At 53.2% G+C, this 12,576-nt stretch overlaps 1 long non-coding RNA gene across 1 annotated transcript in view; it reads right to left on the minus strand.

The window, feature by feature from the left end:
- LOC149459175 (uncharacterized) overlaps positions 1-12,087 on the minus strand; it is a 33,017-nt gene extending 20,930 nt beyond the window's left edge. The window contains exons 1-2 of the long non-coding RNA XR_016313315.1: positions 12,002-12,087; positions 626-698 (exon numbers count right to left, since the gene is read on the minus strand). This is a non-coding gene — a long non-coding RNA (uncharacterized LOC149459175). The remainder of the gene's footprint in view (positions 1-625; positions 699-12,001) is intronic.
- Between the last annotated feature and the right edge of the window lie 489 nt (positions 12,088-12,576).

Below are 12,576 nucleotides of genomic sequence, written 5' to 3' on the forward strand. Positions count from 1 at the left end.
GCAAGTGGTTAATTATAGTGAAGTTTGTTCACAGAGAACTGCCTTTGTCGCCCTCCTCATCTCACCAGTCCCCAGTTTTACTGACATAGAAAAATGCCCACAATAGTGTATTACAATAAATAATTGGATGTTAAATTAAAAAAAGTTTTTTTTAGAAATAAAATTCCAAAACATCTGAACAGAGCCCATGGCAACAACAGGGGAAATGACAACCCTCAGGGTACTGTGGTCAACCCCTGAAGGAGGACACCCCACCCATATTCCACCTATCAGGCCATGCACAACACCCCAGTTATCCCACCAGACCGCACCCAACTGGGAGGAGGTGCAATCAATCCTGAACTTCGTGAACCCAACAGGAAGGCCGAGACTTCCTCAGAGCTATGCACCACCAACATTCCTGTCCTGCCGCAGTTTCAGAGCTCCCCAAGAATTAGCCTCACTCCATTCCTCCAGATGAAGAGTGTCTACTCTCCGCTTAAAAAACCTGTGCTAATACACTATTACAAGCATTATTTCTATGTTGGTAACACTGAGGACTGATCAGAGGAGAAGAATGACCAAGGCAGTCCTATGACAGCAGACCTAACAGCATGAGGACCCAAAGAGAAAGCCGCCACCCTACCTGGACACCTGATCAACATCCGTGGGTCAGCAGAGAAATCTCCAGAGTCGTGTCGTGGCCAGAGAGTATACCCCTGTAAACATTAGATCAGAGAAATGTTGCCGGTATGAAATAGAAGGAATAAACGTGTAACATTAAAAATGCTGATAACATACAAAGCCACTTTAAAATAGTTTGTACAGATTACTGTCTGCATCTTTTTTTCTCTATAGACATATAACTATTTTTTCTGGTCTGTCTATATGAAATCTAGGAGTCTTTTAGTTGAATCCCATGGTCAAAAATGAAACTGCCCAGAGACAATACATTCTTTCTCCAGTTTTGACATTTGTAACCAAAAGATGACAAGCCTGCCCACCACGACAAGGTAGACTCTTTCAGGGCAGGACCTACACTAAACTACACTACGCTAACCTACTCCATGCTAGTCATCGTATTCTTAGTGTTAGATGCCTGATTGTAATAAGCCTCACCCTAGAACCTGCCATCTTCCTCTCCAGACTTGTTTACTAAGATCTACATAAGAACAACCCTTTTCATTCACAAAACAGAGAACAGACTTGAAATGGTTGTTGCTGTTATCTTATGGTGGGTGATGCAGTGGTCAGCAATGCTCACTTGTAATGTCTCTATATATCTCCTTTTCTTTGATCAATGTTTCTTCTCTAAAATACAACGTGAAGGAGAAGAACTGAACAAAACACGGACACTTTGGGGTTGATTTACTAAAGTTAAATAGCATGTGCACTTTGCAAGTTCTATTGCTCCAGAGCTTAGTAAATGGAATAAAGCTGCAGCTGGTAAAGAATACCCAATCACATGCATGAACATGAAAAAGAACAACATTTGTTCTCGCACTCAATGGGGTGATGGATGTCAGCAGTGCTTCCCCGTATTTAGTAAGCTGTGGAGCAACTGCAATTGCAAAGTGGACAATCTATTGATGTATAATAGTCACCCCTTGGTTTTATTTTGTTGTATTACATTTTATGATGCTACAGATTTCCTTATGAATTCACCGAGACACTTTCACTAATGTGTTGATAATGATTTCGGTGGACTCGTTTGGATTATAATCTGAAGAATCGTGGCCAGAAAGTTCCCCCTTCACATATCGGATACTTAGTTCCAACATCTTCCAGACATCAGCCTTCTGATAAGAAAACAATGTTATAGGGGGACACAGATTTATACATTGATATTACGGGGGGCTGTGGTAATGTTGGTGACAGGCTGTATCATATAGTTATGTATGATATGTACCAATTCTGTAGATAATAAAAGATTAAAAAAAGCCAGAGGGGCGTGATGTCACCATTGTGTGTGAGTGACTGACAGCTGTTCACACTGTGCGTTAGAGACACAGAGAACCAGTATTCCCTCTTCACACTTCTGTCCCACCAGACATGACCCGGGATCCACTAGTCTGTATTAGACTGTCATTAGGATGAATAAACAGAACCAGCACCCCTTATATCAGGTCTCCCCATCACTGCGCCCCATTATATCAGGTCTCCTCATCACTACCCCCCTTATATCAGGTCTCCCCATCACTACGCCCCATTATATCAGGTCTCCCCATCACTGTGCCCCATTATATCAGGTCTCCCCATCACTGTGCCCCATTATATCAGGTCTCCCCATCACTGTGCCCCATTATATCAGGTCTCCCCATCACTGCGCCCCATTATATCAGGTCTACCCATCACTGTGCCCCATTATATCAGGTCTCCCCATCACTGCACCCCATTATATCAGGTCTACCCATCACTGTGCCCCATTATATCAGGTCTCCCCATCACTGTGCCCCCTTATATCAGGTCTCCCCATCACTGTGCCCCCTTATATCAGGTCTCCCCATTAGTGTGCCCCATTATATCAGGTCTCCCCATCACTGTGCCCCATTATATCAGGTCTCCTCATCTCTGCACCCCATTATATCAGGTCTCCCCATCACTGTGCCCCCTTATATCAGGTCTCCCCATCACTGTGCCCCCTTATATCGGGTCTCCCCATCACTGCGCCCCATTGTATCGGGTCTCCCCATCGCTGCGCCCCATTATATCGGGTCTCCCCATCGCTGCTCCCCATTGTATCGGGTCTCCTCATCGCTGCGCCCCATTATATCGGGTCTCCCCATCACTGCGCCCCATTATATCGGGTCTCCCCATCACTGCGCCCCATTATATCGGGTCTCCCCATCACTGCGCCCCTTATATCGGGTCTCCCCATCAATGCGCCCCATTATATCGGGTCTCCCCATCACTGCGCACCATTATATCAGGTCTCCCCATCACTGTGCCCCATTATATCAGGTCTCCCCATCACTGCGCCCCATTATATCAGGTCTCCCCATCACTGCGCCCCTTATATCAGGTCTCCCCATCACTGCGCCCCTTATATCAGGTCTCCCCATCACTGCGCACCATTATATCAGGTCTCCCCATCACTGCGCCCCATTATATCAGGTCTCCCCATCACTGCGCCCCATTATATCAGGTCTCCCCATCACTGTGTCCCATTATATCAGGTCTCCCCATCACTGTGCCCCGTTATATCAGGTCTCCCCATCACTGTGCCCCCTTATATCAGGTCTCCCCATCACTGTGCCCCTTATATCAGGTCTCCCCATCACTTTTGCCCCTTATATCAGGTCTCCCCATCACTGCGCCCCATTATATCAGAAGTCCTCATTAAGGTCCCCCTTACATCAGACATCCTTATCACAGTCCCCCTTACATGCATTGTCCCCATTGGAGTTCCGTCTTTTATCAGGAGTAATCCACAAAGGCCCTCTTTATATCAGATTCTCCAAGTGACCCCTTACATCAGTTGTCCTCATCAGAATTTCCATTTCATGGACTGTCCTTAGTGGAATGCCCCTTTACATGGGCTGTCTCCATCCGAGTGCCCCCTTACAAGGTCTGTTCCTTTTGGAGTGCCCCTTTACATGGACTGTCCCCATCATGGTGGTTCCTTATATCAGGAGTCCTCATCAAAGTTCCTCTTACACCAGATGTCCCTACAGAGTCTCCCTTACCTGGATTAACCCCATCAGAGTGCCCTTTTATATCAGGGTCCCCAATACAGTTCCTCCTTACATCAGTTGTCCTCATCGGAGTGCCCCTTTATATGGAATATCCTAATCTCAGTACCCACTCACATGGACTGTTCCCATCAGAGAACCCCTTTACATGGATTGTTCCCATCAGAGTGCCCCCTTACATGAACTGTTCCCATCAGAGAGCCCCCTTTAATGGACTGTTCCCATCAGAGTGCCCCTTACGTGGACTGTTCCCATCGGAGTGCCCCCTTACATGACCTGTTCCCATCAGAGTGCCCCCTTATATGGACTGTTCCCATCGGAGAGCCCCCTTACATGGACTGTTCCCATCGGAGAGCCCCCTTACATGGACTGTTCCCATAGGAGTGCCCCCTTACATGGACTGTTCCCATCGGAGTGCCCCCTTACATGGACTGTTCCCATCGGAGTGCCCCCTTACATGGACTGTTCCCATCAAAGTGCCCCCTTACATAGACTGTTCCCATCGGAGTGCCCCCTTACATGAACTGTTCCCATCGGAGTGCCCCCTAACATGCAGTGTTCTCATCGGAGTGCCCCCTTACATGCAGTGTTCCCATCGGAGTCACCCCTTACATGGACTGATCCTATCGGAATGCCCCCTTACATGGGCTGATCCCATCGGAGTGCCCCCTTACATGGACTATTTCCATCTGGGTGCCCCCTTACATGGACTGTTCCCATCAGAATGCCCCCTTACTTGGACTGTTCCCATCGGAGTGCCCCCTTACATGGACTGTTCCCATCGGAGTGCCCCCTTACATGGACTGTTCCCATCGGAGAGCCCCCTTACATGCACTGTTCCCATCGGAGAGCCCCCTTACATGGAACGTTCCCATCGGAGTGCCCCCTTACATGGACTGTTCCCATCGGAGTGCCACCTTACATGGACTGTTCCCATCGGAGTGCCCCCTTACATGGACTGTTCCCATTGGAGTGCCCCCTTACATGCAGTGTTCTCATCGGAGTGCCCCCTTACATGGACTGTTCCCATCAAAGTGCCCCCTTACATGGACTGTTCCCATCGGAGTGCCCCCTTACATGCAGTGTTCCCATCGGAGTGCCCCCTTACATGGACTGTTCCCATCGGAGTGCCCTCTTACATGAACTGTTCCCATCAGAGTGCCCCCTAACATGCAGTGTTCTCATCTGAGTGTCTCCTTACATGCAGTGTTCCCATCGGAGTGCCCCCTTACATGGACTGATCCCATCGGAGTGCCCCCTTACATGGACTGATCCCATCGGAGTGCCCCCTTACATGGACTGTTCCCATCGGAGTGCCCCCTCACATGGACTGTTCCCATCGGAGTGCCCCCTCACATGGACTGATCCCATCGGAGTGCCCCCTCACATGGACTGTTCCCATCGGAGTGCCCCCTCACATGGACTGATCCCATCGGAGTGCCCCCTTTACATGGACTGTTCTCATCGGAGTGCCCCATGCATGTATTGTTCTCATCGGAGTGTCCCTTTATGTCACCTGCCCCCCCTCCCCCCCCGGACTGATCCCATCGAAGTGCCCCCTTACATGGACTGATCCCATCAAAGTGCCCCCTTACATGGACTGTTCCCATCGGAGTGCCCCCTCACATGGACTGATCCCATCGGAGTGCCCCCTTTACATGGACTGTTCTCATCGGAGTGCCCCATGCATGTATTGTTCTCATCGGAGTGTCCCTTTATGTCACCTGCCCCCCCTCCCCCCCCGGACTGATCCCATCGAAGTGCCCCCTTACATGGACTGATCCCATCAAAGTGCCCCCTTACATGGACTGTTCTCATCGGAGTGCCCCCTCACATGGACTGATCCCATCGGAGTGCCCCCTTTACATGGACTGTTCTCATCGGAGTGCCCCATGCATGTATTGTTCTCATCGGAGTGTCCCTTTATGTCACCTGCCCCCCCTCCCCCCCCGGACTGATCCCATCGAAGTGCCCCCTTACATGGACTGATCCCATCAAAGTGCCCCCTTACATGGACTGTTCCCATCGGAGTGCCCCCTCACATGGACTGATCCCATCGGAGTGCCCCCTTTACATGGACTGTTCTCATCGGAGTGCCCCATGCATGTATTGTTCTCATCGGAGTGTCCCTTTATGTCACCTGCCCCCCCTCCCCCCCCGGACTGATCCCATCGAAGTGCCCCCTTACATGGACTGATCCCATCAAAGTGCCCCCTTACATGGACTGTTCCCATCGGAGTGCCCCCTCACATGGACTGATCCCATCGGAGTGCCCCCTTTACATGGACTGTTCTCATCGGAGTGCCCCATGCATGTATTGTTCTCATCGGAGTGTCCCTTTATGTCACCTGCCCCCCCTCCCCCCCCGGACTGATCCCATCGAAGTGCCCCCTTACATGGACTGATCCCATCAAAGTGCCCCCTTACATGGACTGTTCCCATCGCAGTGCCCCCTCACATGGACTGATCCCATCGGAGTGCCCCCTTACATGGACTGTTCCCATCGGAGTGCCCCCTTACAAGGACTGTTCCCATCGGAGTGCCCCCTTACATGGACTGTTCCCATCGGAGTGCCCTCTTACAAAGACTGTTCCCATCGTAGTGCCCCCTTACATGGACTGTTCCCATCGGAGTGCCCCCTAACATGCAGTGTTCTCATCGGAGTGCCCCCTTACATGCAGTGTTCCCATCGGATTGCCCCTTTACATGCAGTGTTCCCATTGGAGTGCCCCTTACATGGACTGATGCCATCGGAGTGCCCCCTTTACATGGACTGATCCCATCGGAATGCCCCCTTACATGGACTGATCCCATCGGAGTGCCCCCTAACATGTACTGTTTCCATCGGAGTGCCCCCTCACATGGACTGTTCCCATCGGAGTGCCCCCTCACATGGACTGATCCCATCGGAGTGCCCCCTCACATGGACTGTTCCCATCGGAGTGCCCCCTCACATGGACTGATCCCATCGGAGTGCCCCCTTTACATGGACTGTTCTCATCGGAGTGCCCCATGCATGTATTGTTCCCATCGGAGTGTCCCTTTATGTCACCTGCCCCCCCCCCCCCCCCCCCAGTCTGTCCCAGAGATGATTGGACGGTCCTCTCCAGAGTGTCCTTGCTTTCTGAGCAGATCTTCCTCACAGTCTAGACTCCTCCCCGTTTGGAAACGTCCAAAGGGGGCGCTGCGGTACGATTAGCCAGAAAGCGGGGCTGAGGAGCGCGCGGGTAGGATCATAGACTACATAGGATGCTAGGAGACCGACGCTGTGCCTTCCAGGAGATGAGTGGAGGGGAGGGGCCTAGCAGCAAAATGGAGCTCCACTCTAGATAGGACATGTGGCCTGCACTCCATCTTTAGTTCAGGTCTTTTTTTTTCTTTTTGTTTATTGAACTCTAATTCAATAAACAACCAACAATCGCAGCTCAATGAAGTGGATGTCACATATTTCCTGTGTAGATTTGTACAGAAACTGAGAAGTCTGGCTGCAGAATGGAACTCCATTTTGGAGGTCATGTTTCCTGTCAAGTGGAGCTCCACTCTGTAGCCTCTGAATATTTGTTAGTTCATTAAAGTTCATTAAAAAAGGGGCGGAGTTAATTAAAAAAGGGGCGGATGTGTTTCCTCTCACATTCCGCAGCCAGCTTGTCTGAATAGAGCCCCGCCTCAGTCTAGACTCCTCCCTCTGATGATGCAGTAAGAAAGGGACGGAGCAACTTTGAGCAGCTAGGAGGCGGAGCTGAGTAGCGTGAAAAAGAAATGTATGTGATCTGTTCTGTAGTGTTTACATCGGTTGCTAGGAGACCGGCGCTGTGCTTGGAGCAGCTGCCTGCACGGTGCTGATGGTGATGGGATCAGTCCATGTAAGGGGGCACTCCGATGGGAACAGTCCATGTAAGGGGGCACTCCTATGGGAACAGTCCATGTAATGGGACACTCCGATGGGATCAGTGCATGTAAAGGGGACACTCCGATGGGATCAGTGCATGTAAGGGGGCACTCCGATGGGAACAATCCATGTAATGGGGCACTCCGATGGAATCAGTGAATGTAAGGGGGCACTCCGATGGGATCAGCCCATGTAAAGGGGCACTCCAATGGGAACAGTTCATGTAAGGGGGCACTCCGATGGGATCAGTGCATGTAAGGAGGCACTCCGATGGGATCAGTGCATGTAAGGAGGCACTCCGATGGGAACAGTCCATGTAAGGGGGCACTCCGATGGGATCAGTGCATGTAAGGGGGCACTCCGATGGGAACAGTCCATGTAAGGGGGCACTCCGATGGGAACAGTCCATGTAATGGGACACTCCGATGGGAACAGTCCATGTAATGGGACACTCCGATGGGATCAGTGCATGTAAATAGGGCACTCCGATGGGAACAGTCCATGTAAGGGGTCACTCCGATGGGAACAGTCCATGTAAGGGGGCACTCCGATGGGATCAGTCCATGTGAGGGGGCACTCCGATGGGATCAGTGTATGTGAGGGGGCACTCCGATGGGATCAGTGCATGTGAGGGGACACTCCGATGGGAACAGTCCGTGTAAAGGGGGCACTCCGATGGGAACAGTCCGTGTAAAGGGACACTCCGATGGGAACAGTCCGTGTAAAGGGGCACTCCGATGGGATCAGTGCATGTAAGGGGGCACTCCGATGGGAACAGTCCATGTAAAGGGGCACTCCGAGGAGATCAGTGCATGTAAGGGGTCACTCCGATGGGAACAGTGCACGTAAGGGGGCACTCCGATGGGATCAGTGCATGTAAGGGGGCACTCCGATGGGAGCAGTCCACGTAAGGGGACACTCCGATGGGAACAGTCCATGTAATGGGGCACTCCGATGGGATCAGTGCATGTGAGGGGGCACTCCGATGGGATCAGTGCATGTGAGGGGGCACTCCGATGGGATCAGTGCATGTAAAGGGGGCACTCCAATGGAAACAGTCCATGTAAAGGGACACTCCGATGGGAACAGTCCATGTAAAGGGCACTCTGATGGGAACAGTCCATGTAAAGGGGGCACTCCGATGGGATCAGTGCATGTAAGGGGGCAAGCCGATGGGATCAGTGCATGTAAGGGGACACTCCGATGGGAACAGTCCATGTAAAGGGGCACTCCGATGGGATCAGTGCATGTAAGGGGACACTCCGATGGGAACAGTCCATGTAAAGGGGGCACTCCGATGGGATCAGTGCATGTAAGGGGGCAAGCCGATGGGATCAGTGCATGTAAGGGGACACTCCGATGGAAACAGTCCATGTAAAGGGGGCACTCCGATGTGAACAGTCCATGTAAAGGGGCACTCCGATGGGAACAGTCCATGTAAAGGGGGCACTCCGATGGGATCAGTGCATGTAAGGGGACACTTTGATGGGAACAGTCCATGTAAAGGGGCACTCCGATGGGATCAGTGCATGTAAGGGGGCACTCCGATGGGAACAGTCCATGTAAGGGGGGCACTCCGATGGGATCAGTGCATGTAAGGGGGCACTCCTATGGGAACAGTCCATGTAAGGGGGCACTCCGATGGGAACAGTCCATGTAAGGGGGCACTCCCATGGGAACAGTCCATGTAAAGTGGGCACTCCGATGGGATCAGTGCATGTAAGGGGACACTCTAATGGGAACAGTCCATGTAAAGGGGCACTCCGATGGGAACAGTCAATGTAAAGGGGCACTCCGATGGGATCAGTGCATGTAAGGGGACACTCCGATGGGAACAGTCTATGTAGAAGGGCACTCCGTTGGGAACAGTCCATGTAAAGGGGTACTCTGATGGGATCAATGCATGTAACGGGGCACTCCGATGGGAACAGTCCATGTAAAGGGGGCACTCGGATGGGAACAGTCCATGTAAGGGGGCTCTCCGATGAGAACAGTCCATGCAAAGGAGCAAACCGATGGGAACAATGCATGTAATGGGGCACTCCGATGGGAACAGTCCATGTAAGGGGTAGAGGCGGCTTCATATCGGTCAATCAGATAACAAATGGCTGAGGGTCCGGGCAGTCTGTGTTCTTTATCAGAGGGGTCTACTCTATGCTGCAGATTCAAAGCAGGGAGCCGGCCTGTGCAAATTGCCAGTGACCTCTGACCCCCAGGTCCCATTAAGGGAACCTGCCTACAATACAGCCGCCATTACTAGGTGGTCCAGGATGTAATAGAAAGGTCAAATTGTGGAGGATTGTATGAGCACAGCACACATTGTCAGATCAGATTGGTGGAGATCGCTCTTCAATCATGTCTGACTTTCGCCCCACACCATGATGGTCACATGATTGCTTGGGTGGGCGCTAACGATGGCGGATCCTCATACAACTCACTGTTTATGTCTTACAGAGCCCCTCCCCCATACTGGGAATCTGATTGGACGTGAAGTATCGTCAGCCTCATAGTGGAAGAGCCGTGAGCCGCCAACATGGACACCAAATGCGTAAAGGTGGCGGAACGATGTCGGCAAGTGAAGGGCGAGGGGACGGACATGAAGTATCAGATGATGGGTGCAGTGAGCAGCAGGCGCTGTCATTACTTCATCCAGAAGACAGGTAGGTGGGTGAGGATGGGAGTAAAGGGGTCCTCACTGGGGGAAGGAATGGTGTGTCACCCATATACAGAGAGGGCTCCCCATACCCATGTATGAGCTGGAAGTGGGAGGAGATCAGTGCTGGTAGTATCCATCACAGACAACACTGACCCATCCTCCCATCCACCACATACTGACCCATCCCTGCAATCCCCACATACTGACCCATCCCTGCAATCCCCACATACTGACCCATCCCTGCAATCCCCACATACTGATCCATCCCTGCAATCCCCACATACTGACCCATCCCTGCAATCCCCACATACTGACCCATCCTCCCATCCACCACATACTGACCCATCCCTGCAATCCCCACATACTGACCCATCCCTGCAATCCCCACATACTGACCCATCCCTGCAATCCCCACATACTGACCCATCCCTGCAATTCCCACATACCGACCCATCCCTGCAATCCCCACATACTGACCCATCCCTGCAATCCCCACATTCTGACCCATCCCTGCAATCCCCACATACTGACCCATCCCTGCAATCCCCACATACTGACCCATCCTTGCAGTCCCAGCATCGACCCTCCGCACAGTAGTGTATTTTACTTTTTTGCTGCTTTAGGCAAGACTAAAATTGAGCACCCCCCATCTACATTTATCTCTCCCCTTGCTGTTTAAGATCCACCTCTTCAGTACAGGAGCATGATGGAGGGCAGTGTGACATGGCAGGGGGGGGTCGTGGGACAGGAGGGGGTCAGCGTGATGGGGGGCAGCAGGACAGGAAGGGGGCAGCAGGAGAAGAGGGGGGCAGCAGGAAGGGGGAGTAGGCCATCGAGACAGGTAGGAGGGTAGCAGGACAAGAGGGAGGCATCATGACAGGGGGAAGGCAGCATGATGGGGGGTAGCATGATGGGTGGGGAGACAGGTGGGGGCAGAGGGACAGGAGAAGTGCAGTGGGACAGGAGGAGGAGCACAGAGGGACAGATGGGGGGCATGGGACAGGATCGAGGCAGCGGGACAGGAAGAGCGCAGAGGAACAGGTGAGGGGCAGTGAGACAGGAGGAGCGCAGAGGGACAGGTGAGGGGCAGCGTGACGGGGGGCATGGGACAGGATCGGGACAGGAGGAGGAGTGCAGAGGGACAGGAGGAGCGCAGAAGGACAGGTGAGGGGTAGTGGGACAGGAGGAGCTCAAAAGGAGAGGTGGGGGCCAGCGTGATACGGGGCATGGAACAGGATCGGGGCAGCGGGACAGGAGGAGCGCAGAGGGACAGGTGAGTGGCAGTGGGACAGGAGGAGCACAGAGGGACAGGTGAGGGGCAGCATGACGGGGCATGGGACAGGATCGGGGCAGCGCGACAGGAGGAGCGCAGAGGGACAGGTGAGGGGCAGTGGGAAAGGAGGAGCGCAGAGGGAAAGGTGAGTGGCAGTGGGACAGGAGGAGCTCAGAGGGACAGGTGGGGGGCAGCGTGACAGGGGGCATGGGACAGCATCGGGGCAGTGGGACAGGAGGAGCGCAGAGGGACAGGTGAGGGGTAGTGGGACAGGAGGAGCACAGAGGGACAGGTGAGGGGCAGTGGGGACAGATGGGGGGTAGTGGGACAATGTGGGAGGACAGGAGGGGGGAAGTGGAACAGGTGTGGGAAAGGGTGACAGGAGGGGGCAGCGTGACAGGGGGCAGTGTGACAGAAAGGGGGCAATGGTACGGGGGAGGGAAGTGGGACAGGTGGGGGGCTGTGTGTCGGGGGGACAGGAGTGGGGAAGCACCAGTCCTCCAAGCTCTTACCTGTCCAGCAGGGGCTCCTCCAGACAGTGTCAGGATCACTCCAGGAGGGACGCTTGTGTCCCATATCCCTCAGGATCTCCGGCGGCGGCTGCAAAAGAGCGGGGGGCTCCTACACCCTGACCTCATTCTTTTCTTTTTCCTCCTCCGCTGGCACCTTCTGGCCATCCTGCACGTCCCAGCGCACACTGACAGTGGGCCCCGCCCTCACGCGCTCCGAGCGCACACCAGGGATCCGCCCACCACTCTTCTCTCCTCTGCAGCCGGTCCCTTAGCCCGGGTGACCCTCCTTGTGTGTCGGCTTGGCTGTACACTCATCCATGGCAGCACTGTTGCTGACACACTCAGTGTCCCTTCTGCCTGGGGGGCGTGCCGCCCCCTGTAAACTGCCACCCTAGACAAACGCCTTGTTTGCCTCATGGCAGATACACCCCTGCCTCCTCACCACCCCCCAACACTAATACAGTCCCATCCCTGCAACCAAAATCAGAACAGTAACCCTCCTGGAGCCTTTGCCAGGAAATTCCCTCGTAGACATTCCTCACCAGAACACGTAACCTGTATGCATAGCCAAAACT

The sequence above is a fragment of the Staurois parvus genome, unplaced genomic scaffold (genome assembly GCF_062004578.1).
Source record: "Staurois parvus isolate SC_StPar_1 unplaced genomic scaffold, SC_StPar_1.0 ptg000270l, whole genome shotgun sequence".
Taxonomy (NCBI): domain Eukaryota; kingdom Metazoa; phylum Chordata; class Amphibia; order Anura; family Ranidae; genus Staurois; species Staurois parvus.